Source organism: Balaenoptera physalus (assembly GCF_965194825.1).
Source record: "Balaenoptera physalus genome assembly, chromosome: 11".
NCBI classification, from domain to species: domain Eukaryota; kingdom Metazoa; phylum Chordata; class Mammalia; order Artiodactyla; family Balaenopteridae; genus Balaenoptera; species Balaenoptera physalus.
Window position 1 is genome coordinate 93,340,501 of NC_138896.1, and position 26,624 is coordinate 93,367,124.

At 43.3% G+C, this 26,624-nt stretch overlaps 1 long non-coding RNA gene across 1 annotated transcript in view; it reads left to right on the top strand.

Moving 5' to 3' along the window:
* LOC309637564 overlaps positions 1-26,624 on the top strand; it is a 159,456-nt gene that overhangs the window by 125,675 nt on the left and 7,157 nt on the right. The window contains exon 2 of the long non-coding RNA XR_014250660.1: positions 3,982-4,136. This is a non-coding gene — a long non-coding RNA (uncharacterized lncRNA). The remainder of the gene's footprint in view (positions 1-3,981; positions 4,137-26,624) is intronic.

The following is a 26,624-nucleotide window of genomic DNA, read 5'->3' on the forward strand; positions in this document are numbered from 1 at the left end:
TTACTATTCTAATGATATGGCAAAAGGCAAGCATGAAAAGTGAGGACATTTTGCACGTTACGCTCTTAAACCCATTTAATCTTTTCACAGTTATTTATGCCTGGCCTCTTTCCAGTGAAGCTTATCTATGGGGAGTCCAGCTTTGCACCACTCTGTGATAGTATATCCTCACGTGTTAAGTAACTCCTTTATATTTTGCTTTCTGCTATTTTAAATTTAATTTTTAGTGTAATACATGTACACCAGCTTTTTCTTGTGCTGGTTACTTTTATATTTTTAAGAAGTATGGTTGTATTGCTATTTCTTGACTTATGTATTTTAGACTACTTACAGGCTTCCTAAAATGGAGGGTGATAGATTTACTTTCTTATATACCCTTCCACAGAGACACAAACCCACATACATTTTCCCCTCTCCACATTCTTCCATTATTGTTATATCATAAGCTTTGGTCAAATTAGTATTCTGTAATCATATTATTTTTATTATATAAATATCGTTCACTGCTGAGCCATGGAGTATACTATATAGTTAATTTTTCCTTTCCTGTACAGACTTTTGTTTTTCCTGGAGTTAATAATTGCTTTGATTATTTATTTGAATTTGCTTAATTCTCTGTGTACTTGTCTCTCATTTTCTCCCTCAAATATTCTGATAAAACTATAAGGCTCTTCTCAGTATAGACCCAGCACCTCAGATAAGACATAGTTTCCTTTCCTGAGAGGCACTCCTTCTGTACCAACCTGAGCTGGTTATCCTGTAGGCCAGCTGTACCATCATCTTCCAGGGATTTCCTTTTACCAACAGGGAGTTTTCTTTCCTCTTGCGATAGGTATTCTCTTTCCTGTATCTCTTGGAAATTATCCTTGGTTTACTCACTCATTTATCTGGCACAAATCCCCTAGTAACTTGCTGAGAAAGGATACATAGAATGCCAGAAAAAAAAATTAAGTACAAGTCTAAAAATGTAAAGACCTTTTATTATTACATTTGACTAATACTTTATTTGGGTATGTAACTCTGGGTTGGATACAGTTGTTTCTCAGGGTATTTGAGGCCTTGCTCTATTGCCTTCTAGTTTTCAGGTTTAATGTTGAGAAGTCGAATGCTCATTCCTGATCTTTGGTAGGTGATATGCTGTATATATTTGCCTCTCAGGAAGTTCTTAGCTCTTTTTTCGTAGCGTTCTGAAATGTTCTAACGATTACAGTGGACTTGTAGTCAGTGGTTTGTGCTGTGCATCCTCTGGGCCAGTTAATCCTAGACATGTATTTCCTGCTGCTCTGGCACATTTTCTTGTTTTACATCATTGGTGGATTACTTTCCTTTATTTTCCCTGTTTACCACTTTTGAGCTTTCCATTTTGGACTCTTTGGATTGAGCCTTTAATTTTATCTGTTCTCTTCTCCTTTCCATGTACTTTGTCTTTTTGTTATACTTTCCGGGAGATTTTTTCCCCCAACTATTTCTATCATGTCTTGAACGGATTTTTTCCAGTATCATATTTTAAATTTCTAGATCCTCTTTGTTACTTTCAGAATGTTTCCTTTTATAGAAATCTGGTTTTGTTTCATGGATGTAATAGCTCTTAGTCTCTCTCAGTATTGTGATTTTGCTATTTGGAACTTTTATTCTATTCCCTGTACTATCTTTTTAAAAAAATTCTGGATTCTTCTCCCTGCCCAAACTCACCCCAGTCTAATTTTTGCTTTTTTTGGTTTTGCTCTTTCATTTTAGAAGATTGATTTAAGCATCTGGTTGTCTTTTCCCAGTCATATTATAAGAATCAGGGGAAAAGTTGCTGGAAAGTTAAGTGTGTATGTTCAGGGTATGTGTGTATATATGTTTTAAGTATGTGTACGTGTCTGAGATAGTTGTGTAGTGTTTGGTATTTGTGGTTTGTGTGTATATGATATGCATGTAAGTGTGTTTAGTATATGGGTTTGTGTGTGTTTGGGGCATGTATGTATATACGTCTTTGGGGTGTATATGTGTGTGTGTATGTTTGGGGTATGTGTATATACGTCTTTGGGATATGTGTGTGGGGTGGAGTATGTGTTTGTATTTGTGTTTGTGTGGCGTACGTGTATCTGGAGTGTGTGTGCGCGTGCATTTCTGTTTGGAGTGGGTATGTTTGGTGCGAGGAGATTGATGGCTTCACTGTGAGGTAAGCAGGTGCAGTCCTGCCATTTTATCACGAGACTCCTCAAATGTCAGTATCTGGAGGTATTTTTCTCTCAGATCAGTCAGTTTTGCAAGCTAGGCTCTCTCATCTCTTGCCTCCTCCTGTCTGAGCTCTGCTCCCAGGATGACTGTCGAAGTCACAGTGGACAGAAGGGACGAGGCTTGCGCTATGGGTGTGCAGACTTTTACCGCATCCCCATTTTCAGTTTGATGCCTCACTTGAATCTTCACTGTGCCTTGTGTTTTCATGTTTGGAAAACATGTCTGGTCTGATATCTCCAGATATAAAAATCCCCCCAACTCTTGGGGTCAGGATGGGTCCTGACCTAGCCATGTGGTGTTAGGGGAGATGCCCTGGTGGTTTAAATATTCCTTTCCTGGACGTTGAGCTAATTTTTGTCTTACCCTTATCGGTCGCCCCTTCCTTTAGAGATACCCGGTGCCTCTGATTCCCGAGTCTTTCTGTGGCCGGTTCAGCATTACAAGGTGACATCCTTGTTGCCTTCCGCACCCACCCCCAACCCATGCATACTTAGGACCCAGCGTTCTGTGTTCAGAACAATTTTTCTGATGTCTTTCAACTCTTGGCGTCTTATCTCCTATTCTCTTCATCTTTGTGAGTTTATACCTTTTTGTACCTTTATAGTATTTATTGAGATTTTTGGGAGGAAGCAGGGACAATTGCATGTGTTCAATCGGTGAAGGCTTTCTAGGAGTCTCAGTTCTTTTTGCTACCTTATCATAAGGTCCGTACGTCTTTAAGCAGTGTGATGGAAAGTGGGAGTCACACACACACACACTCACATTTACATGTTATATATATTTTTTCTGGGCTAGGTTCTATGCATTACGTGCTGTACACATTTGTTTCTTTCCACATATATTTATACCTACCATATGGCCAGGAAGTGTTTTAAATTGGGGTGGGTGGGGATGCCCAGGCCAACAGACATCTCTGTTTGGGGGAACTGGTATTCTTGATGGCGGTAGGAAACAGGCTATAAAAAATAAGCAAAGTCAGCGTTGTCAGGTGGTCTTCAGTACTGTGTGGAAAGTAAAAGAGGTGAGTGCTGGAAAGTTACGAGGGAACTAGTTTAGATCGGGTGGTCAGGGCAGGCCTCCCTGGAATCAGGACATTTAAACTGACCTGTGAGTGACCGGAGAGAACCAGCTTTGCCAAGGTCAAGGGAAAGGGCAGCAGGAACATCGGGAATAGCTGGAGCGAATGCTCCAGGTGGAAACGGATGTCACCACGAAGCGTAAAGAAGGGTAGACGGTTGGGGCTCTGTGAGTGATGGGGAGGGCAGTTGAGAAGAGGTTGGGAGACTCAGCGGGATGCGGCCGTGCAATCCTCTAGGCTGGGTGAGGCATCAGAATCTTACCCTAAATGCCACGTGAGGCCGTTGGCCAGTTTTCATTTCTGTAAGGGGAGAGTAGGGGAAGCAGCAGGATGGGATTGCAGCTTTTGTCAGCTCACTCTGGATGCTCATTCTGGGGCAGAATGGAAGAAAGAAGGCCGAGATGGGATCCACAGAACCCGTGGGAAACTTCCAGGAACTCAGGGAGAGGTGCTGATGGCTTGAGCAGGTGGTGGGGAGGGGGCCGAGAGCGGCTTTGTTTTGGCAGCAGAGGAGGCAGGGTGTGCCGGTGAGCTGGATGTGGGAAGAGAATCACCAAGGGTAATGTCGGGATTTGGGCCTTCTTCGGGGGGCGTCTAGGGAGCAAGTTTATGGAAAAGAGCAACTGAGAGCGTGGTTCCAGAATGTTAAGTTAAAAGGAAAATGCTTTTTATTTCAGCCAGAAAAACAGAAAAACACAACCGTCGTCAAGGATGAATTTTTACCGAGTGAATACAGGCACGTGAGCGCCGTGGAGAGCAAGACATCTAGCCTCCTCGTCACTCCAAGGTGTGTTGCGATTTGGAGTCTTCTGTGCACAAGGAGGGATGTGAGGTAAGTGTCTGGAACAGGGACCAGGTAAAAGTTCGGGAGCCATTGGCATATGAATGGTATCTAAAGCCAAGGAACCAGATGAAATGAACTAGAAGGAGCGTTTGGTAGAACCCAGAAGGTTTTCTGCTGCCAGACTGTGGGTGGTGCAGGCAGTCAGATTGGCAGCCCAGGGGGCGGGGTGACATTAAGGCACTGAGCAGCAGCTGTCAGGTGGGACAGACAGAGGATCATGGTGGGCTGGACGTCAAGAGAGGGTGTAAAGGGGCGCGTGATTGGATACGCTGAACGGTGCTGGGAAATTGGAGGAAGATGAGGTCAGAAATGTGCTCTCTGCCCTGGTTAGCACGAGGGTCCCCTGTGACGCTGGGGACTTAGTTACACTTGTGGGGATGGGCGTCCAGCTGGAGTCAGTGACGGAGACAGGCTTTGAGGAAGTAGAAACAGCAGGAGGATATAGAATTAGATGGATCACTGATGGGAAGGGAAACGGAGAGATGCTGTGATGTTTGCAGGGGGTCCTGGGATTACGCAGGATTTTTTTTTTTTTAATTTAAGAAGGGAGATGCTTTTTTTTTTTGTGTGTGTGATCCAGTGGCAGGGAAATAATGATGACACGGGAAAGAGTGGATCTAAGCTCTCAGCAAGCAGAACATCCAGAGGACAGTTAATTTTAAGAAATAATGACATTTTCCTGATGAGAACAGAAATTTTAAGCAGAGAGGGGCATCTGCCTGCGGGTCAGGTTGTGGACGTCACGGTGGAGTTCCTTGTCTCACTGCTTCCCCTTTGTTCCTGAAGTATCGACCTAGGGCATTGGCTGGGAGAGGGCAGAGGAGGGAAGCAAGGGGGTTTGAGGAAACAGAAGATGTGAAAGAGTCATTGAGAAACTGGGGAAGTAAACTTACCAGAGAGGTACGGAAACGGCCTGGAAATTCTCGGTGCGCCCCTGGGATTTGTGGGCGTGAATTTCACATGAGGTCAGCCAGTCCCGTGGTAACTTTGTTTCCTGCAGCCACATTCAAATGTTGGGCGTCAGCCTGGAACAGGGGGTGGAAAGCCATCAGCGCCATCACTTAGTCTTCCAACAACCCTCCAGGGCGTGGGGTGAGCTGTCCAGAGACCAGAGCTTGTCGGTGGGGGGGCCGGAGTCCCTGTGCCTCTCGGAGCAGTGTCACTCTGTCCTGCAGAACCACTGCCGGGACACGGAGACAGTCGGTAAGGTGAGAGGGCGGACGGGGACTTGCTGAAGTTGGGTGCTTTTTGATTTTTAATCTGAGAAAGGGGCCTCTTGATTTGAGCATCACCGGAGAGCCTGGTGTGGGACGTCGTCCGCTGCGCTTTGAGCCGCGCTGCCCTGGAAGCTTATTCAGTGATGTAGCACCTGCAGAGCCCTGGGCACGGGGAGAGCCCGGCGAACCCGCTTTGCCAGCTACTAAGGCCTCCGTAATGTTAGTGGTGAGGATGATAATGATTTTTTTTCATAATTGTTCCTAAGGCGCCACTAGTAATTACTGTGCTAGGCCCATTGCCGACAACCTTCCTTCTCCCAAAAGGGAACAGGGATTGGAAGGACAGACGTGTCTGTGGCAACCACTCAAGGAGAGAGCAGATACCTGGGTGACCCTGGGCAGCCAGATCCCGCGCTTCAGTGCCTGCAGGAAAAACAAGAATATCAGGGTTTACACAAAGGAAAGGGGCCACCTCTGTGTGCCATTGCTCCCTGAGCAGCCCAGGACGGGGCGCTGGGTGCCTTCCCCACCAGCCCGAGCGGGTACCACAACTCTCCCTGAGATGTGCTGGAGTTGCTCTTAGCACAATATTTATCTCACCACGTAAACCTCTAGCTGGTTAGAAAAACAAGTTTTATTGCATTCTTAGGCAGTGCACTTAGGTGGCAGTGCACTTAGTTGTTTCTGACAGTAGAAATAACTTACCAGCATAAAGGCCGGGTAAATTGGATTAAGAAATCACTGTGTGCTGAGAAAGTGGACAGAATAAATTTAGAAATGGAACAGAACAAGAAAAAAAAAAAAAAAATCAGGGAGGAAGAGTGAACTGGTGGCTGAGCCCAGCTGCAGAGCTGGAATCTCTGAGTTCAAATCCCAGGTCCTCTACTAGCTGTGTGACCAGGGGCAAGTTACTTGACTTCTCTGTGTCTTAGTTTACACACTCAATGGGGAATTCAATGAGCAAATAGATGTATTTAAAAAGGCCTTCAAACAGTGCCTGTACATAGTAACAGCTTGGTAATATCAGTTATAATATAACAGAACTTTGGAAAAGTTGGGATGTGGGCTCTAGGGGGCTGGGACTGGGGTGAGAGGTGTAAGTTATACAAGTAAGTTATACTTGTAGTATAACATTTAAGGGGTGCCAGAAAGCTCAGCAATCGAGATATAAAGAGGACTTTAATGTAATATTTTCAGAACATCAAAATGCATGATAAGAAAATATCAAAATTGTAAAATAAACATAAGATGTGACCCTGTAACTGCCCCACCCTGCCTCACTTGCCTTGCTCGAATCCCAGCCCCTGATTTCCAGTAAAACTTTATTTACAAAAACAGGTGGCCAACACAAGGGCCAGAGGTTGATGCTTTGATTTCTTTGAAAAGGATTGCATTAAAATATTATTTATCCTTATCATTGAGGGTTTTGGCACCCCCTTAAATTTTACACCCAAGGTTAGTTCCTCACCCTAATCCCAGCTCTGGATGTTTTCTTTCTCTGAGAGTATCAGAGAAATTCTAAATCATACACTGACCTCAGAGCTCTTAGGGGCAAACAGGAATTTCCCCCGAGCTGGAGGACACAGACGATTAATTGATTACGTGCATGTGGCAATTTGGGATAGAGTGAGGCTGTCGGAACTGCTCTGAGGTCACCTTAAGACTAAACTTCCAACCCAGAAAGGAAAAAAGAAAATCTGATTTCACATAGTCTCCTTCTGCCCACAAAGTGTATTTTTGAAAATAAATTAGATGCAGCGGGGAGGGAAGGGCCAAAGCACGGAGAGGGCTGGATGACAAATTCCAGTACCAAGAGTTGCTGCCTTTCGCTTTGTTGTTTTAACCTTCCTGGTCCCCTTCAAAAAGGAAGCATTTGTCAACACTATAATCAGCTTTAGTGCCCTCCGCGTTTATAGCTTTGAATTTAATAGAAAGGACATAAACATATACTTTTCATCCATTTTCACTGTTACCTGCTCAGCTCAGACAACAGCTAGGATTATCATCGCCCTTCGGAGGGAGATATTATGAGCCTGTGGTTTATCCCTGCCCTAGCAGAGCCATAAACACGGTGCCTCCGTGTGCAGAAACACGCCGTTGTTAACGCGGCCCGGTCATTTTCAAAGCCCTCCACCCACCTTATTTGTTAGGATTAATCCCCTCTTTTCAAAGCTTAAAGTCAACCAGCGTTTAGCTCTCCCCTGACAGTTGCTCAGATATTGCAGTGGGTGAATATAAAACGCAGGCTGTGAACTGACCTTTCTCGAGGGCGAATAAGCCAGAGCTTGGAGTTTTTGCTGCTTCGGCCCATCAGCTAGGGCAGTGGCACTTCTGCATCATTTGGACCCAGAAGGCTGCCAACACAGCCACTCGTTCCCGAGAGCCAGGGAGGAAATGAGCTTTCTCGCTGCCTTAGCTGCAAGCAGCCAGTGAGATGTGAGCCAGGCCAGTTAAGTGGCCCCGGCCTCGGACCCTGTGGGTGGAAGAAGACGGGGTGCAGTGTCAACCCGGGGTAACGCAATGCTGTTGGGAGGCGTTGGTGTGACTGCCACATCCCAAAGCGGTAGCATGGGGGTTGTGATTACAGATTTTGTAGCTTTTTTTTTTTATTTTTTAAACTTCCTTTATTAGTAGTCAAAGAAATGGAAATTAAGGTAACTGGAAAATTAATGATTTTTTTCAAGATTTTTTGATGTGAACCATTTTTAAAGTCTTTATTGTTTGTTACATTATTGCTTCCGTTTGATGTTTTGGTTTTTTGGCCCTGAGACATGTGGGATCCTCCCCAACCAGGGGTCGAACCCGCGGCCCCTGTACTGGAAGGCGAAGTCTTAACCACTGGACCGCCAGGGAAGTCCCGATAATTAATATCTTAAAATTATAATATTCTTTACTGCTGAGGGTATGAAGAGTGAGTTTCTTACCGTCTGCTGGTCAGATTTTGTAGCTTTGCAGAGAACCCAGCAATGAAAAGAGTCCTTCAACTATTTAGTCTGATGTGAAGGAAAGTGTATTAGAAGTCACTTAACAGAAAAACAAGATAAATCAAAATGCGTGCACACACACACACACACACACACACACACACAGACACACAAATACCAAATGACCATCCTGTCCTAATGAGGGAATTCTGACACAGCAAAACAAGGATTAATTTTTTTTCCTTTCAATACCATTCTTTGGCTTGGGTGCAGGTAGGGAAGTTGTTTCTTTGTGTTAATGTGAGTTTTGTGACGTCCTGGATGGTATACAAATTATTTAGTAGTTCTTCAAAAAATTCAGTTTATTAAAGTCATACTCTAATTTTTTTCTTAAACATTTTTTTTTATAAATTTATGTATGTATTTATTTATTTTTGGCTGCGTTGGGTCTTTGTTGCTGCGCACCGGCTTTCTCTAGTTGCAGAGAGCAGGGGCTGCTTTTTGTTGTGGCGCGCGGGCTTCTCATTGTGGGGGCTTCTCTTGTTGCAGAGCATGGGCTCTAGGCACGTGGGCTTCAGTAGTTTTGGCGCGCAGGCTCAGTAGTTGTGACTCGTGGGCTCTAGAGCGCAGGCTCAGTAGTTGTGGTGCCCGGGCTTAGCTGCTCCGCGGCATGTGGGATCTTCCCGGACCAGGGCTCGCACCTTTGGCCCTTGCATTGGCAGGCGGGTTCCTAACCACTACGCCACCAGTGAAGTCCCTAGTTTTTCTGCAAACTTTTAATTCCAATTTCTCAATCTCATGATCTTGTTTATAAATCTCACATTTTAGCCATCTCATTAGAGGAGATTTTGTTTGTTATTTGAGATAATTTACTATTAAAAACATAGGTGATTAAACCTTTTTAAACATTTTAAACTTAATCTATTAGCTGATATATTTAATTTCCTTTTTAAGAACTTCAGTTTATTCAGTCATATGGAGAGAGGGTCTTTACAGAGGTGGTCCAGGTAAATTGAGGTCACTGGGGTGGGCCCTAATCCTACATGACCAGTGTCCTTATAAATGGGGAAATTTGGACATAGAGACAGAGACACACAGAGAGAAGATGGTCACGTGACACTGGAGTCAGGATTGGGGTGAGGCATATACAAGTCAAGGAACACCTGAGGCTACTAGAAGCTGGGAGAGAAACATGGAACAGATTCTCCTCTGGAGCCTTCACAGGGAGCGTGGCCTGCCATCACCGCAATTTCAAACTTCTACCCTCCAAAACTATAAGACAATAAATTACCGTTGTTTTAAGCCCCTCAGTTTGGGGTACGGTATTATAACAGCCCTAGGAATCGAACCCATGTACTGAGGATGTCAGTTTCTTTCTGCTAGTTGGAAGGATATACCTCAGCTTTAGAGTAAGTTGACCCCATCTTATTTTTAAAAACCACTCTTGCTTTTCCCTGGCCTCGCTTCTTGTTGCCATCTCCTCAAATGTCACCTCCTCAGAGAGGCCTTCCCTGACCCCCCTGTAGCGGTGTCCACCCTCGTTCTTCATGACCCACCTGTGTTACAGGCTTCTTCAGTCTGGAGTCGTCCTGTTCAGGTATTTGTTCGTTGTTTATTTGCTCTCTCCTCTCCCATCCTTCTAGGACATGAGCTCCAGAAGGCTAAGGACCTCCTCTGCTATCTACAGCAGGGCATAGGACATGATGGGCACCTGATCAATATTTATCCAATGGCTGAGTCTAAAGCAAGTCTGAGATAAAATAGAGCTCCCATCTCTAGTTCTTCACTCACTACTGTAAGTCCTTCCTGCTCCTTTCTGCCTTCCCTGGAATATCTCAGTGGAAAATCTAACTCCCTCCTCCTTCCTTCCCTCCCTTTTTCCCTTTCCTCCCCCTCCCTTCCTTTGTTCCCCCGCACCCCCCCCCGCCCCCCCCCTTTATTCCTTCCTTCGTCACAGTATCACCAGTCATCTCCCATGTCAGAGGCACTGCACTAGGTCTCCAGGTGTCCTCATGGAACTTAGAGTCAATCAGAGGTGACAGACATTCAAGTGATTGTCAGCATTTTCATACATTTTAGGAAGTAATTTAATACATTTAGGAAGTATTCCAAGGTGCTCTGCATGTTGACGATGGGGGATCTTTCTTAGTCTGCAAGGTGACTGTGGATGGCAAAGCTTCTCTGAGGAGATGCCATCTTACCTGGAACCTGAAAGGAGAGGAGGAGTGACCGGGGAGAGAGGCGAGGAAGCGATTCTAGAAAATGAAACTGTGTGTGCTAAGGTCCTGAGTGGGAAAGAATGCTCTGGAAGAAATGGAAGAAGACAAATGTGGCTAGAGCACCAGTAAGGCTGGAGCAGTCATCCTCAGGATCTGGGGAATGTTCATAGGAGCAGTGAGAAGTGTAGAATTTAGGCGTAGGGGGGACATGATCAAATATATATTTAAAAGAGATCAGTTTTGACTGCCTCGAGGAGGAAGCATGGGTGGGGTGGGCAAGACTGAATTTGGAAGACCAGTTAAAAGACTATAGTGGTGGCCCTGCTGAAAAATGCTGGTGGCTTGGGGATGGGGATGCCTGGGTGGCTGGGTGTCCCCCCTCTGCTAACAGACAGCCATTTGTGTGGACGGTGTTTCTCTGGTCGTCTAGCGATGGAATCTGCTAACACATTCCACATAGCTGGGCAGTGGAGCGTTGGCACAGCTTTCCTGCAAGTGGTAACTCTCAAAATGCAAAAGGATATTGCAGTTCCCCTCGTGGGATTGCTAAATGATGAAACAGTGGAACAGAGGTGCAGAGATGATTCTGCTAGCACGTTTACTGCAGAGCTGGTTAGGAGAGTCAGACATTGGCAACAGTGCAAAAGTCCTGTCTCGTGGCGTGATTGAAGACATGTGTGTACCTATGTGATGGTCCACCAGGTGCCTGTGAAAGCGATGATGCAGATTTTTATTCATTTACGCAGGAAAATGTCCACGGTGTCTTTTTTATGGAGAGAAAGAAAGTTACAGAAATTATTCTATTGTTGTAAATAAGCAGACAGTTGTGCTCCAGCATGCAAGCAAATATAGAAATGATTCTTCGAGTAATTTCTTGTGTAAGAGACTCTATAGGCTTGCTCTCATTCTGGCAGGAGGAAAAGAAAAGACTGGGGGAGGGTTGAGGTGGTTGCTTGTGGAGACGTAAGGACAGAGACAAAGTGACCTCATGGGATCATTCTCAGTCATGCCATTGGTTTTATGACTACCCTTGCACTCAAAAGGAAATCCTGAAAACGTATTCTTGTTTATTTAAAGTGGTGCTCTTGATTTCACGACTGGTCAGAGGGTCGGTCATGCAGGGAGCCGTTAAGAGCATTGGCCTTGGAGTAAACACTGAGGGTGCCTGGCAGCCCTGCTGCTTGCTGTGTGTGTGTGTGTTTGTGTGTGACTTTGAACAGGTCACTTAGACTTGCAGAAGGCTGCCATCCTCACCTGTGCAAAGGCACACACTTCAGGGGGTTTTCTAAGAGCCAGATGAGATTTAAGAGCTTAACTCAGTACCTGGCACATGGTAGACGCTCAGTAAATAGTAAGAACTTGTCACTGCTGCTCTTTTAGCACCTACCTGCTCCCAGACACCTGACAGGTTCTTCGTGATTTTACTTGACTTTTACAGCCCTTGGGGACCCAGTAAAAGGAGGATCATGTAGTGATAAAAGCATGGAGTGTAAACAAGAAGCTGGGGTTTTTCTACTCTTGGTTTTCCATGAACCTGGTAGGTGACCTTCAGTACCACTCACCCTCCTGGGCTAAGTCTCTTTAACTTTAAAGTGAGAAGGTTAGACTGAGAAAGCTTCCAACTCTATAATTCTATGACTGCATGGCCTGAGGACCTGATAAAACCTATCTGACTATCTTGTTGAGGCTTCCAGGTAGAGGCCGGTTATCTGTGTGCCCTAGGCTAGAAGGCGTCTTTAATGGACGCATAGCAAAGAATTCAGTTTCTGTTTGTTTTCTGATCCTGTTGCACCAGCTGATAGGCCTGCAGAAGGCTGTTATCAACAATTTATGGTCACCTCCATGCCTTGCTCTTATCAGCAAAGCTAATCATATTTTAAGCTTTTTGAGTTTTTCTGCTTGGAATAATTGCTTGCTTTTACTGCCTAACAAATCTTTAAATGATAGTTTGATTCCTTGGTGTGGGAGAACTGGAGGATGTTTCCTACAGACTCCAGCTCTTTCTGCCCCAGTTAGGGACCTATGAAGTGAAAATGGCAGTGACTAACTTTTCCTTTCTCTGCAGGGGTGCCATGGGCCTCGGTCTGGCTGGCTTTATATTGGCTGACTTCCTGCTTTCTCTTCCGTGTGTCTCTCTATCCATACTGCAAAGGTCGTTACCAGCATTTTCCAATTACTTTCCTTAGTAAGTTGTTCTCAGAGATGTGATTGGGTGTTGTGAAAAGAAGTGCAAGATGAAAAAAAAGTTGGTAATGAAATAAAATTGGAGTCTTTGTTGATTATATTTCTTTTTTAAAAAAATTTATTTTATTGAAGTGTAGTTGATTTACAATGTTGTGTTTATTTCTGCTGTACAGCAAAGTGATTCAGCTATACATATATATACATTCTTTTTCATATTCTTTGCCATTATGATATATCACAGGATATTGAATATAGTTCCCTGTGCTGTACAGTAAGACCTTGTTGTTTATCCATTCTATATATAATAGATTGCATCTGCTAATCCCAAACTCCCAATCTTTCCTTCCCCCATCCCTCCTCCCCACTGGCAACCACAAGTTTGTTCTCTATGTCTGTGAGTCTGTTTTGTAGACATGTTCTTTTGTGTCATATTTTAGATTCCACATATAAGTGATTATATTTCTTTTTTTTGGAGACTGATAAAGTGCCATGTCATATCAAAGTCACTGGAGAGTCCTGCAGTCAAGAAATAATGTTTCACTTGGTTTAATCCAACGTATCCATATTCCTTTCAGAATGTGGAACGTTTTCATGAATAATACTTCTTAGCATCTTGGTAAACTGATATTTTGAAACTATTCAGGATTGTGCTGTTGACCCTCTGAGCAGAGCTAGACTCGAATTATGGCTTCTCTTTAGAAGAACCCTTATGAACTGTTGTAGGTTTGACCACCAGCTGCCTTGCTAGGGGGTGACTGCGTGAGTCGTCTCAGCCGAGGCTCCCTCGCTCTCCCTCCTTCCCCACCGGGATGTGTGCCCCTTCTGGGGGCTCCGTGAAACGTCTTCTCTCCCCTGCTTCCGAGGCCTTTGTGTAGCTGGGCCAGGCTGCCAGGGTCAGAGGTGAGGGAAGTGAAACCTCCTCTTGCTCCAGCCGCCTTCCTGCAGCTCTGGGGCGGGCCAGAGGTCCAGTAGCTGTTCTGGGCCCTGAAATCCTAGGGGAGGGACCAGATTCTCCTCTATCTTCTTGCTCATCTAACATTGGAAATCTGGGCCACATGCTTCTTGTCTGGAGACTTGATGGTGCCAGTTTCTACCCCATCTTCCTCTCACAGGTTGACCCAGGGGTGACGCCTGTACCTGGCTCTTTGGATACAGGCTCTGATTTTATTTAACTTTTACAGAGGCACTCAAAAACCATGCAATGATCCTACTTGAGAGGAAGCAAGCGGAGCAATAGGAAACTTCACTATAAAGGGAGGCCAGGGCCCCGTTCCCCTCCGTGTTTTGTGCTTCAGTGCTCTCGTTTGCTAGGGCTGATGTAATGAAATACCACAAGCTGGGTGACGGGAAGAACAGAAATTCATTCTCTCACAGTTCTAGGCTAGACGTTTAAAGGTCAAGATGTTGGCGGATTTGGTTCCTTCCAAGCGCCGTGGGTGAGAATCCGTTCCAGGCCTCTCTCCTAGCTCCTGGTGGTTTGCTGGCAATCTTTGGCATCCCTTGGCTTGTAGAAGCATCAGCTCCATCTCTGCCTTCATCTTTGTATGGCCTTTTCCCTCGGTGTGTCTGTCTCCAGATTTCTCCTTTTTATAAGGACATCAGTCGTAGTGGATTAGAGCCCACCCTAAGGATCTCATTTTAAATTGATGACCTCCTTAAAGACCCTTTCTCCAAATAAGTTCACATTCTCAGGTGCTTGGCATTAGGACTTCCACATATTATTACGGGGAGCAGGGCGGTACATAGTTCAACCATAACTTTGAATGTGAGGGAACACCGGCATGGTGATGATATTATGGCATCCCTCACTCCAGATGGAAGCTGGGGGAAGGGGGGCTGTTGACATTGCCTTGCCATGCCCTGTGGGAGACTGTGGTATACACAGCACCGGAAGCCTCAAATATTTGGGACGTAGCATTCATTTCATGCTTACAGAGCATCAGTCAGGTTTGCTTATGTCATCTCATCAAATCCTTATGAAAAGCACCCCACTTCCCTAGAGACAATCCTGCCAGGTGTCTCCCCTGACCTCTCCAACCATATTTCCAGTCATTTCCCTCTTGTTTTCCTGCTCAAGCCATACAGGACTCATTTCCTCAAGAGGAATCCATTATCAGGGAGGTAGGCAGAGGCCAGACAGGAAAATCAAGGGCAAAGGCATTTGCGACCTCTCTGGCAGAGGCTCTTACACATTCGAGTCAGGCCATCATATGTGCTGGGGGCTGATGGATTGTTGAGGAAGTTTCTCAGAGCAGTTCAGGCGGGAAGTACAGAATAGCTTATATTGGACAAAAGTCAGAAATAAAGCCGAAAGACATTTCTGTGTATACAGTGCACTCAGAAATTCGTTTTCCACCCAGGGTGTGAAGGAAGGGGAGCTTGGGGAAGGGAAAATGGCCCCTCAGGGAGTCTAGGAGACGCATGTGTGCCTGAGAATGGCGCAGATGCAGGCAGTTGTGGCATCTCTAGGGACGTGTTGGTCCCCAGCTGGACAAAGCCAGAACCTCCACCTGCATCGTGGAGCTGTACCTGTCCAGGTGTAGTTAGAGCCACACATAACTCTCAGTTTTAGGAAAGCAGGTTACATTGCATCCATGGCAGTCTTCCAGCTGCTTCTTGGCAGCTGGGGCCGTGGGAAGAGAGAAGGATGCTTGATTTTTGAAACCATGGTCTCATGAGGAGTCCGAAAATCTGGATGGTGGTGGTCTGTGATGGTCAACCTTATGTGTCCACTTGCTTGGCCATGGGGTGCCCAGTTATTCGGTTACACGTTATACTGGGTATTCCTGTGAAGGTGGTTTTGGATGAGATGAATATTTAAATCAATAGACTGAGTAAAGTAGATTCCTCTGCCTAATGTGAGTGGGCCTCATCCAATCACTTGATGTCCTGAATAGAACGAAAAGGTTGCTATTCCTCTCAAGTAAGAGAGAGTTCATCCTGCCTGATGGCCTTTGGACTGGGACATCAGCTTTTTCCTGCCTTTGGACTCAAACTGAAACATTAGCACTTCCTGGGTCTCGAGCCGACCAGCCTTAGGGCTAGAACTACTACACCATTGACTCTTGTGGGTTCCAGCTCGCCAACTCACCCTGCAGATCTTGGGACTTGCCTGTCTCCATAACTGTGTGAGCCAGTTCCTTATTAAAAAAAATACCTTTCTATCTACATTCATCCATTCATCCATACGTATGTGTACACACACAACACACAAACACACGCACACACACACACACACACACACACGTGCACAGTGGTTCTGCTTCTCTAGAGAATCTTGACTAATACAGGGTCTCAGCTAGAAATTAGCAAACTAGGGCCCATGAGCTAAATCCAACCTGCCATCTGTTTTGGTACAGCCCACGAGTGAAGAATGGTTTTCCCTGATAAACATTTGTAATCAATTTGATGATAGGAACATTTATAATAACTTTGATCCCCAAGTAAGCAAAATGTTACCCCTCCACACTCTAATTCCATTCTTCTCATTAGTAGACCTATATTACTAAAAATTGTTCTCATATACTTTGAAATTCATCAGTGAAAGTTGTGGAAATGTGTTTTCTCTCTTCTTATATAAGTACCTACTTAACGTCCTTGATTTTGTGTCTGGGCCCACATATCTTAAGATATTTACTGAAAAAGTTCTCTGGCCCATCATCTAAGTTCTTTTTTTTTTTTTCCCACACACACACACACTGTATTTTATTTTTACAAGAGATAAACAGACTGTCACCAAGCATTGTACATGGATGACCACAACAAAAGAAACAATGATTGCAATTACCAAACATGAAACACACTCATACTATGTCATAATATTGACATTCAGTCCAGTAATCCTCCACTGTAACAGCTCCTTTACTTTGCAGTGAAAATTGATTTGTATATTCTTTGCCTCTGAGTCCTTGTGGGATTTTTTTTTTTTTAATTCAAACAGAAAGTCACAAAAATTATACTCGTCCTCATCAGTTCACTCAGTCCCATGTAATTAATTGTTGTTTTTCATCTTGATCTTTTGTTAGCACTTTTATGAGTTCATCAGTTTTTCATCAGAGTTCTGAAAATGCTTATTCATTCAGTTCAGCAGTATAGTCAGTTACCAGAAACCTGTACTTGTCAGAGTCTTTTCCATGAATTTCTTGTAGATGAAACCCTTTTATAGGAACATATTTGCAAAATCATCAGAGTACACCCAGAACTGTCTGTAAATGACAAAAGACTTAAAAATGACCACGGTAAAAGATTTGATGAAAGTTCATAATAATGCAGTTGACAAGAAAATTAGTTATTTCTGAGATATACATTTTAAAGTAATAACTAGGATTGTTACTTATAACATTATACCAGAACATGTAAGATTTTTAGAAATTTCATGTAATGTCTGAAACATTTATATTAACATATTTCCATACATATTTCCATACAAATACAAGATTTTTAGAAATTTCATGTAACGTCTGAAACATTTATATTAACATATTTCCATACAAATAACCCAATGAAAGTTTAGTATTAGTTGTTTTGTTTGCTTTTTTATACTGCAGGTTCTTATTAGGCATCGATTTTATAGACATCAGTGTATACATGCCAATCCCAATCGCCCAATTCAGCTCACCACCATCCCCACCTCACCGCAGTTTTCCCCCCTTGGTGTCCATATGTCCATTCTCTACATCTGTGTCTCAACTTCTGCCCTGCAAACTGGCTCATCTGTACCATTTTTCTAGGTTCCACATACATGCATTAATATACGATATTTGTTTTTCTCTTTCTGACTTACTTCACTCTGTATGACAGTCTCTAGATCCATCCACGTCTCAACAAATGACTCAATTTCGTTCCTTTTTATGGCTGAGTAATATTCCATTGTATATATGTACCACATCTTCTTTATCCATTCGTCTGTTGATGGGCATTTAGGTTGCTTCCATGACCTGGCTATTGTAAATAGTGCTGCAATGAACATTCGGGTGCATGTGTCTTTTTGAATTACGGTTTTCTCTGGGTATATGCCCAGTAGTGGGATTGCTGGGTCATATGGTAATTCTATTTTTAGTTTTTTAAGGAACCTCCATATTGTTCTCCATAGTGGCTGTATCCATTTACATTCCCACCAACAGTGCAAGAGGGTTCCCTTTTCTCCACACCCTCTCCAGCATTTGTTGTTTGTAGATTTTCTGATGATGCCCATTCTAACAGGAGTGAGGTGATACCTCATTGTAGTTTTGATTTGCATTTCTCTAATAATTAGTGATGTTGAGCATCTTTTCATGTGCTTCGTGGCCGTCTGTATGTCTTCTTTGGAGAAATGTCTATTTAGGTCTTCTGCCCATTTTTGGATTGGGGTGTTTGTTTCTTTGATGTTGAGCTGAATGAGCTGTTTATATATTTTGGAGATTAATCCTTTGTCCGTTGATTCATTTGCAAATACTTTCTCCCATTCTGAGGGTTGTCTTTTCGTCTTGTTTATGGTTTCCTTTGCTGTGCAAAAGCTTTGAAGTTTCATTAGGTCCCACTTGTTTATTTTTGTTTTTATTTCCATTACTCTAGGAGGTGGATCAAAAAAGATCTTGCTGTGATTTATGTCAAAGAGTGTTCTTCCTATGTTTTCCTCTAAGAGTTTTATAGTGTCCAGTCTTATATTTAGGTCTCTAATCCATTTTGAGTTTATTTTTGTGTATGGTGTTAGGGAGTATTCTAATTTCATTCTTTTACATGTAGCTGTCCAGTTTTCCCAGCACCACTTATTGAAGAGACTGTCTTTTCTCCATTGTATATCTTTGCCTCCTTTGTCATAGATTAGTTGACCATAGGTGCGTGGGTTAATCTCTGGGCTTTCTATCTTGTTCCATTGATCTATGTTTCTGTTTTTGTGCCAGTACCATATTGTCTTGATTACTGTAGCTTTGTAGTATAGTCTGAAGTCAGGGAGTCTGATTCCTCCAGCTCCATTTTTTTGCCTCAAGACTGCTTTGGCTATTCGGGGTCTTTTGTGTCTCCATACAAATTTTAAGATGATTTGTTCTAGCTCCGTAAAAAATGCCATTGGTAATTTGATAGGGATTGCATTGAATCTGTAGATTGCTTTGGGTAGTATACTCATTTTCACAATGTTGATTCTTCCAATCCAAGAACATGGTATATCTCTCCATCTGTTGGTATCATCTTTAATTTCTTTCATCAGTGTCTTATAGTTTTCTGCATATAGGTCTTTTGTCTCCCTAGGTAGGTTTATTCCTAGGTATTTTATTCTTTTTGTTGCAATGGTAAATGGGAGTGTTTCCATAATTTCTCTTTCAGATTTTTCATCATTAGTGTATAGGAATGCAAGAGATTTCTGTGCATTAATTTTGTATCCTGCAACTTTACCATATTCATTAATTAGCTCTAGCAGTTTCCTGGTGGCAGTTTTAGGATTCTCTATGTATAGTATCATGTCATCCGCAAACAGTGACAGTTTTACTTCCTCTTTTCCAATTTGTATTCCTTTTATTTCTTTTTCTTCTCTGATTGCCGTGGCTAGGACTTCCAGAACTATGTTGAATAATAGTGGTGAGAGTGGACATCCTTGTCTCGTTCCTGATCTTAGAGGAAATGCTTTCAGTTTTTCACCATTGAGAATGATGTTTGCTGTGGGTTTGTCATATATGGCCTTTATTATGTTGAGGTAGGTTCCCTCTATGCCCACTTTCTGGAGAGTTTTTATCAGAAATGGGTGTTGAATTTTGTCAAAAGCTTTTTCTGCATCTATTGAGATGATCATATGGTTTTTATTCTTCAATTTGTTAATATGGTGTATCACATTGATTGATTTGCGTATATTGAAGAATCCTTGCATCCCTGGGATAAATCCCACTTGATCGTGGTGTATGATCCTTTTAATGTGTTGTTGGATTCTGTTTGCTAGTATTTTGTTGAGGATTTTTGCATCTATATTCATGAGTGATATTGGTCTGTAATTTTCTTTTTTTGTAGTGTCTTTGTCTGGTTTTGGTATCAGGGTGATGGTGGCCTCATAGAATGAGTTTGGGAGTGTTCCTTCCTCTGCAATTTTTTGGAAGAGTTTGAGAAGGATGGGTGTTAGCTCTTCTCTAAATGTTTGATAGAATTCACCTGTGAAGCCATCTGGTCCTGGACTTTTGTTTGTTGGAAGATTTTTAATCACAGTTTCAATTTCATTACTTGTGATTGGTCTGTTCATATTTTCTGTTTCTTCCTGATTCAGTCTTGGAAGGTTATACCTTTCTAAGAATTTGTCCATTTCTTCCAGGTTGTCCATTTTATTGGCATAAAGTTGCTTATAGTAGTCTCTTAGGATGTTTTGTATTTCTGCAGTGTCTGTTGTAACTTCTCCTTTTTCATTTCTGATTTTATTGATTTGAGTCCTCTCCCTCTTTTTCTTGATGAGTCTGGCTAATGGCTTATCAATTTTGTTTATCTTCTCAAAGAACCAACTTTTAGTTTTATTGATCTTTGCTATTGTTTTCTTTGTTTCTATTTCATTTATTTCTGCTCTGATCTTTATGATTTCTTTCCTTCTGCTAACTTTGGGTTTTGTTTGTTCTTCTTTCTCTAGTTTCTTTAGGTGTAAGGTTAGATTGTTTACTTGAGATTTTTCTTGTTTCTTTAGGTAGGCTTGTATAGCTATAAACTTCCCTCTTAGAACCGCTTTTGCTGCGTCCCATAGGTTTTGGGTCGTTGTGTTTTCATTGTCATTTGTCTCTAGGTATTTTTTTATTTCCTCTTTGATTTCTTCAGTGATCTCTTGGTTATTTAGTAACGTATTGTTTAGCCTCCATGTGTTTGTCTTTTTTACGTTTTTTTCCCTGTAATTCATTTCTAATCTCATAGCGTTGTGGTCAGAAAAGATACTTTGTATGATGTCAATTTTCTTAAATTTACTGAGGCTTGATTTGTGACCCAAGATGTGATCTATCCTGGAGAATGTCCCGTGCGCACTTGAGAAGAACGTGTAATCTGCTGTTTTTGGATGGAATGTCCTATAAATATCAATTAAATCTATCTGGTCTATTGTGTCATTTAAAGCTTCTGTTTCCTTATTTATTTTCATTTTGGATGATCTGTCCATTGGTGTAAGTGAAGTGTTAAAGTCCCCCACTATTATTGTGTTACTGTCGATTTCCTCTTTTATAGCTGTTAGCAGTTGCCTTATGTATTGAGGTGCTCCTATGTTGGGTGCATATATATTTATAATTGTTATATCTTCTTCTTGGATTGATCCCTTGATCATTATGTAGTGTCCTTCCTTGTCTCTTATAACATTCTTTATTTTAAAGTCTATTTTATCTGACATGAGTATAGCTACTCCAGCTTTCTTTTGATTTCCATTTGCATGGAATATCTTTTTCCATCCCCTCACTTTCAGTCTGTATGTGTCCCTAGGTCTAAAGTGGGTCTCTTGTAGACAGCATATATATGGGTCTTGTTTTTGTATCCATTCAGCCAGTCTATGTCTTTTGGTTGGGGTGTTTAATCCATTCACGTTTAAGGTAATTATCGATATGTATGTTCCTATGACCATTTTCTTAATTGTTTTGGCTTTGTTTTTGTAGGTCCTTTTCTTCTCTTGTGTTTCCCACTTAGAGAAGTTCCTTTAGCATTTGTTGTAGAGCTGGTTTGGTGGTGCTGAATTCTCTTAGCTTTTGCTTGTCTGTAAAGCTTTTGATTTCTCCATCAAATCTAAATGTGATCCTTGCCGGGTAGAGTAATCTTGGTTGTAGGTTCTTCCCTTTCATCACTTTAAGTATATCATGCCACTCCCTTCTGGCTTGCAGAGTTTCTGCTGAGAAATCAGCTGTTAACCTTATGGGAGTTCCCTTGTATGTTATTTGTCGTTTTTCCCTTGCTGCTTTCAATAATTTTTCTTTGTCTTTAATTTTTGCCACTTTGATTACTATGTGTCTCGGCGTGTTTCTCCTTGGGTTTATTCTGTATGGGACTCTCTGCACTTCCTGAACTTGGGTGGCTATTTCCTTTCCCATGTTAGGGAAGTTTTCAACTATAATCTCTTCAAATATTTTCTCTGGTCCTTTCTCTCTCTCTTCTCCTTCTGGGACCCCTATAATGCGAATGTTGTTGCGTTTAATGTTGTCCCAGAGGTCTCTTAGGCTGTCTTCATTTCTTTTCATTCTTTTTTCTTTAGTCTGTTCCGCAGCAGTGAATTCCACCATTTTGTCTTCCAGGTCACTTATCCGTTCTTCTGCCTCAGTTATTCTGCTATTGATTCCTTCTAGTGTAGTTTTCATTTCAGTTATTGTATTGGTCATCTCTGTTTGTTTGTTCTTTAATTCTTCTAGGTCTTTGTTAACCATTTCTTGCATCTTCTCAATCTTTGCCTCCATTCTTATTCCGAGGTCCTGGATCATCTTCACTATCATCATTCTGAATTCTTTTTCTGGAAGGTTGCCTATCTCCACTTCATTTAGTTGTTTTTCTGGGGTTTTTTCTTGTTCCTTCATCTGGTACATAGCCCTCTGCCTTTTCATCTTCTCTATCTTTCTGTAACTGTAGTTTTTGGTCCACCGGCTGCAGGATTGTAGTTTTTCTTGCTTCTGTTGTCTGCCCTCTGGTGGTTGAGGCTATCTAAGAGGCTTGATGGGAGGCTCTGGTGGTGGGTAGAGCTGACTGTTGCTGTGGCGGTCAGAGCTCAGTAAAACCTTAATCCACTTGACTGTTGATGGGTGGGGCTGGGTTCCCTCCCTGTTGCTGTGGCGATCAGAGCTCAGTAAAACCTTAATCCACTTGACTGTTGATGGGTGGGGCTGGGTTCCCTCCCTGTTGGTTGTTTTGCCTGAGGCAACCCAACACTGGAGCCTACCCGTGCTCTTTGGTGGGGTTAATGGCAGACTCTGGGAGGGCTCACGCCAAGGAGAACTTCCCAGAACCTCGGCTGCCAGTGTCCTTATCCCCACGGTGAAACAGAGCCACCACTCGCCTCTGCAGGAGACCCCCCAACACCAGCAGGTAGGTCTGGTTCAGTCTCCCCCAGGGTCACTGCTCCTTCCCCTGGGTCCCGATGCACACATTACTTTGTGTGTGCCCTCCAAGAGTGGGGTCTCTGTTTTCCCCAGTCCTGTCAAAGTCCTGCAATCAATTCCCACTAGGCTTCAAAGTCTGATTCTCTAGGAATTCCTCCTCCCGTAGCCGGACCCCCAGGTTGGGAAGCCTGACGTGGGGCTCAGAACCTTCACTCCAGTGGGTGGACTTCTGTGGTATAAGTGTTCGCCAGTCTGTGAGTCACCCACCCAGCAGTTATGGGATTTGATTTTACTCTGATTGCGCCCCTCCTACCGTCTCACTGTGGCTTCTCCTCTGTCCTTGGACGTGGGGTATCCTCCTTGGTGAAGTCCAGGGTCTTCCTGTCAATGATTGTCCAGCAGCCAGTTTTGATTCTGGTGCTCTCGCAAGAGGGAGTGAGAGCACGTCCTTCTACTCCGCCATCTTGGTTAATCCTCCATCATCTAAGTTCTGACTGTCCTATAACTGAAAAAATGTTGTGGGTATCTTAAAGACATCTACAGCACATTTTTCCCCCTTTATAACTTTAAAAAGTATCTATGTTAATATTCTGCAGGTATCTTTTTAACATTAAAAAAACAAAAAAAAAGGAAATTTTCCCAACAGATGTAATTAGAGCAAAGATTGCATCTTTTTTCGGGATGAAGGTGAATTCAGGGGAGGAGGAGAGCGGCCTCCTCTGAGTCTCTCAGGCCGGCTGGCATTGTGTGTTGTGCTGACCGGAGCTGGGTCTTTACAATGTCCTGAGTAGCAGCCTCGATTTGGCCCCAACCCCTTCCTCTGGCCCCAGGCACCTTGAATCACTGCAGTCGTGTTTGTCATTGCTTTCTTTCATTTGGCGCCGTTCATCTCCTTTTTATGAAGCCGCCTTGAATTTGTCTGGGAGCATTCTTTGTTTATTGTCTTGAAGTGATGAGAACTCGGAGGGCTTCAGAATAGAGTGTAGAAAGTCAGACTGCCCAGGGTCTCCCGCCTTGCTTACTGGGCGACACCTGGGAGCCCCTTTGTCCAAGGTCACTGAGAGTTCATCCTGAGGGGAGACCCAGCCAGGCTCTGCAAATGATGGCCTCGGCTTCAGTAGGCCCTCCTTGGTGGTTTTACACGTGCCGCCAAACAAGAAAGGCAGCCGTGCTCACAGAGAAGGGTAGGTTTTTCACCTGCTCGTTAAGCTAAGAGGAGACCTACCTTTGTGTTCCTGGAGAAGGTAAGACTCTGGATCCCACAGTCAGAGATGGGACTCGTCAGATGCAAAGCGTGGCCTGTCAGGCAGTCTGATTCCATAGGAAGTTTTTTCCTACCCCAGGCCTTTTGTACTTGCAGTTCTAGTTGGCTAGGAACATTCTGGCCCACACTCTGCATGGCCGTCTCTTTCTCAAACTTCAGATCTCAGCTTAGGTGTTGAGAGTGGTCTTTTTCAGCTTAAAGTACAATAACCCAACTGAGTGTCCATTCAACATATTTTATAAAGCCCCTACTTCGTCCAGGAACTGTTCTAAGAATTCGGGATAAAAACAACCAACCAAACAAAAAACTTCACAACCAAAACAGTCAAAATTCTGTTTATCTGCAGTGTTTCTCAAACTTCGGCATGCGTCGAGTCATCTGAAGGGCTTGAAAAAACAGACCGCGTGACCCCTGAGTGTCTGAATCTGTTGGTCTGGGGTGGCGCTCGAGAATCTGCATTTCCGACAATATCCCAGGTGCTACTTCTGCTGCTGGTCTTGGGACTCCACTTTGAGAACCACTGGTTTAGTGGGTAACGCTCCTCTCAGACCAGTGCTTGTTTGCTTAACATGATTTGCAAGTCTTTTTCTTTCTTTGTTTACTTGTGCTTTTTTTTTTTTTTTTTTGCCTCCCCCTGCCCGAATGGGTACTCTGTGAGGGGGGAATCATCTCTGCCTTATCCCCAAGATAGCCCTGGTGCCAGCAGAGTGACCAGCACATAGTAGGTGCTCCGTAGATACTTGAAGGACTGAGAAGGAGTGGAGGCCGGCAGGCAGCAAGGAAAAGCTCTCTTTGCTGTTCCTCCCTGTGTCTGCCCTTCTTCATTTCGCCACTTCCACGATCCATGAGAAATCTTGGCAGGTGGGACAGGTAGAACCTGGGTTAGCTTGTCATCCCCAGTGAAAACCTCAGGGGTTCGGTCAGATTACTGAAGTGAAGGCAGTTCTTTATGCCTCAAGGGGGTAAGGTTGTAGAGCAGGCAAGTGAGAGAGATCAGGGAATGGTGGGTGTCCACACGTATGGGATGGGTGGCGCGAGGGAGGAGATTGCAATCGGAGACCTCGTGACATTTAAGCACCCAGACTGTTCTAAAAAGAGCTCCCACAATTTGGGCAGTGAGATAACTCTTGTTGAGAGTTATCTTCGTGCCTGCATTTTTTAGATTAGAGAGAAGTCTGTGCTATGAAATCTCCCCACAGAGGCAACAAGAGGCCAGCCTTCTTTATGTCTGGACACAGACCTGCCAGTTACAGAAGAGCCCTAAGTGTCTTTGTACCTCCCATCTGGCATCTTAAGGAGTTTTCTAAAAAGCATTTTGGTATTATTTGGCACCATTTGTAATTGATGAGTCCTGCGAGAGAAACCAAGTGTCTTAGTCCATTCTGTCTGCTGTAACGAAATACTACTGACTGGGTGGTTATAAACAGCGGAAATTTATTTCTAACAGTTCTGGAGGCTGGAAGTCCAAGATCAGGATGTTAGCAAGCTCAGGTTTGGGGGAAGGCCCTCTTCTGGGCTGCAGATGGCTGTCTTCTTGTTGTCTCCTTACGTGGTGGAAGTGGGGAGGCCTCTCTGCGGGGCCTCTTTTATAAGGGCACTAATCCAGTTCACGAGGGCTCCGGCCTCCTGAGCTAACTACTTGCAGAGGCCCCACGTCCTAGTACGTCACCTTGGAGAATTAGGTCTCAACATAGGAATTTTGGGGGGCACAAATATGCAATTCTGTAGCACTAAGGTAGGCGTGACCCATGCCCCGAGCAGTCCCTAGGCCCAGGAGACATAGGTATAATTTGTTTCCTGGGCACCCAAATTGTAAAAGCATTCTCAGCACAAATGAAGGGTCACCAGCTTCCTTTTGCTTTGGATCCATTCTACCTCAGATGAGATCCAACGTGGCATATGGGAGGACTTCTGCAAAAACTGTGGACCCCCTAGGACTGCAAATAAAATGTGACACTTGTCTTCATTTTCTGATTGCGGGGGTGTGTGTGCAGCTCTCCTCAATGCTGGTAACAATCTACACAGCCAAGAAGCCAAAGGGAATTTGGTTTGAGATGTTAGAAGACATGAGTTATTTTTTTAATTGTGATTATTTATATACGTATGTATATACCTATATATGAATATATATCATAAAATTTGCCATTTTAATCATTTTTAGGTGCACAATTCAGTGCATTAAGTACATTCACACTGTTGTGCAACTATCACCATTACCTGTTTCCAAAACTTTTTCATCACTCTAAACAGAAACTCTGTACCCATCAAGCAGTAATTCTGCATCCCTCTGCCCCCCAGCCCCTGGTAACCACTTAAGTCTCTGTCTATGAATTTGCCTATTCTAGATATTTTATATAACTTGAATGATACAATATCTGTCCCTTTTTGTCTGGCTTGTTTCACTTAATGTTTTAGGGGTTCATCCATGTTGTGATGTGTATCAGAACTTCATTGCTTTTTTTTTTTTATAACTGAATAATATTCCACTGTATGTTTATACCACATTTTGTTTAGCTCTTGATGGATACTCATGTTGTTTCCATCTTTTGGCTGTTGGGAATAATGCTACTATGCACATTAGTTTACAAATGTCTTTTCGACTCCCTGCTTTCAATTCTTTTGGGTTTATGCCAGGAAGTGAAATTACTGGATTATACGGTGATTCTA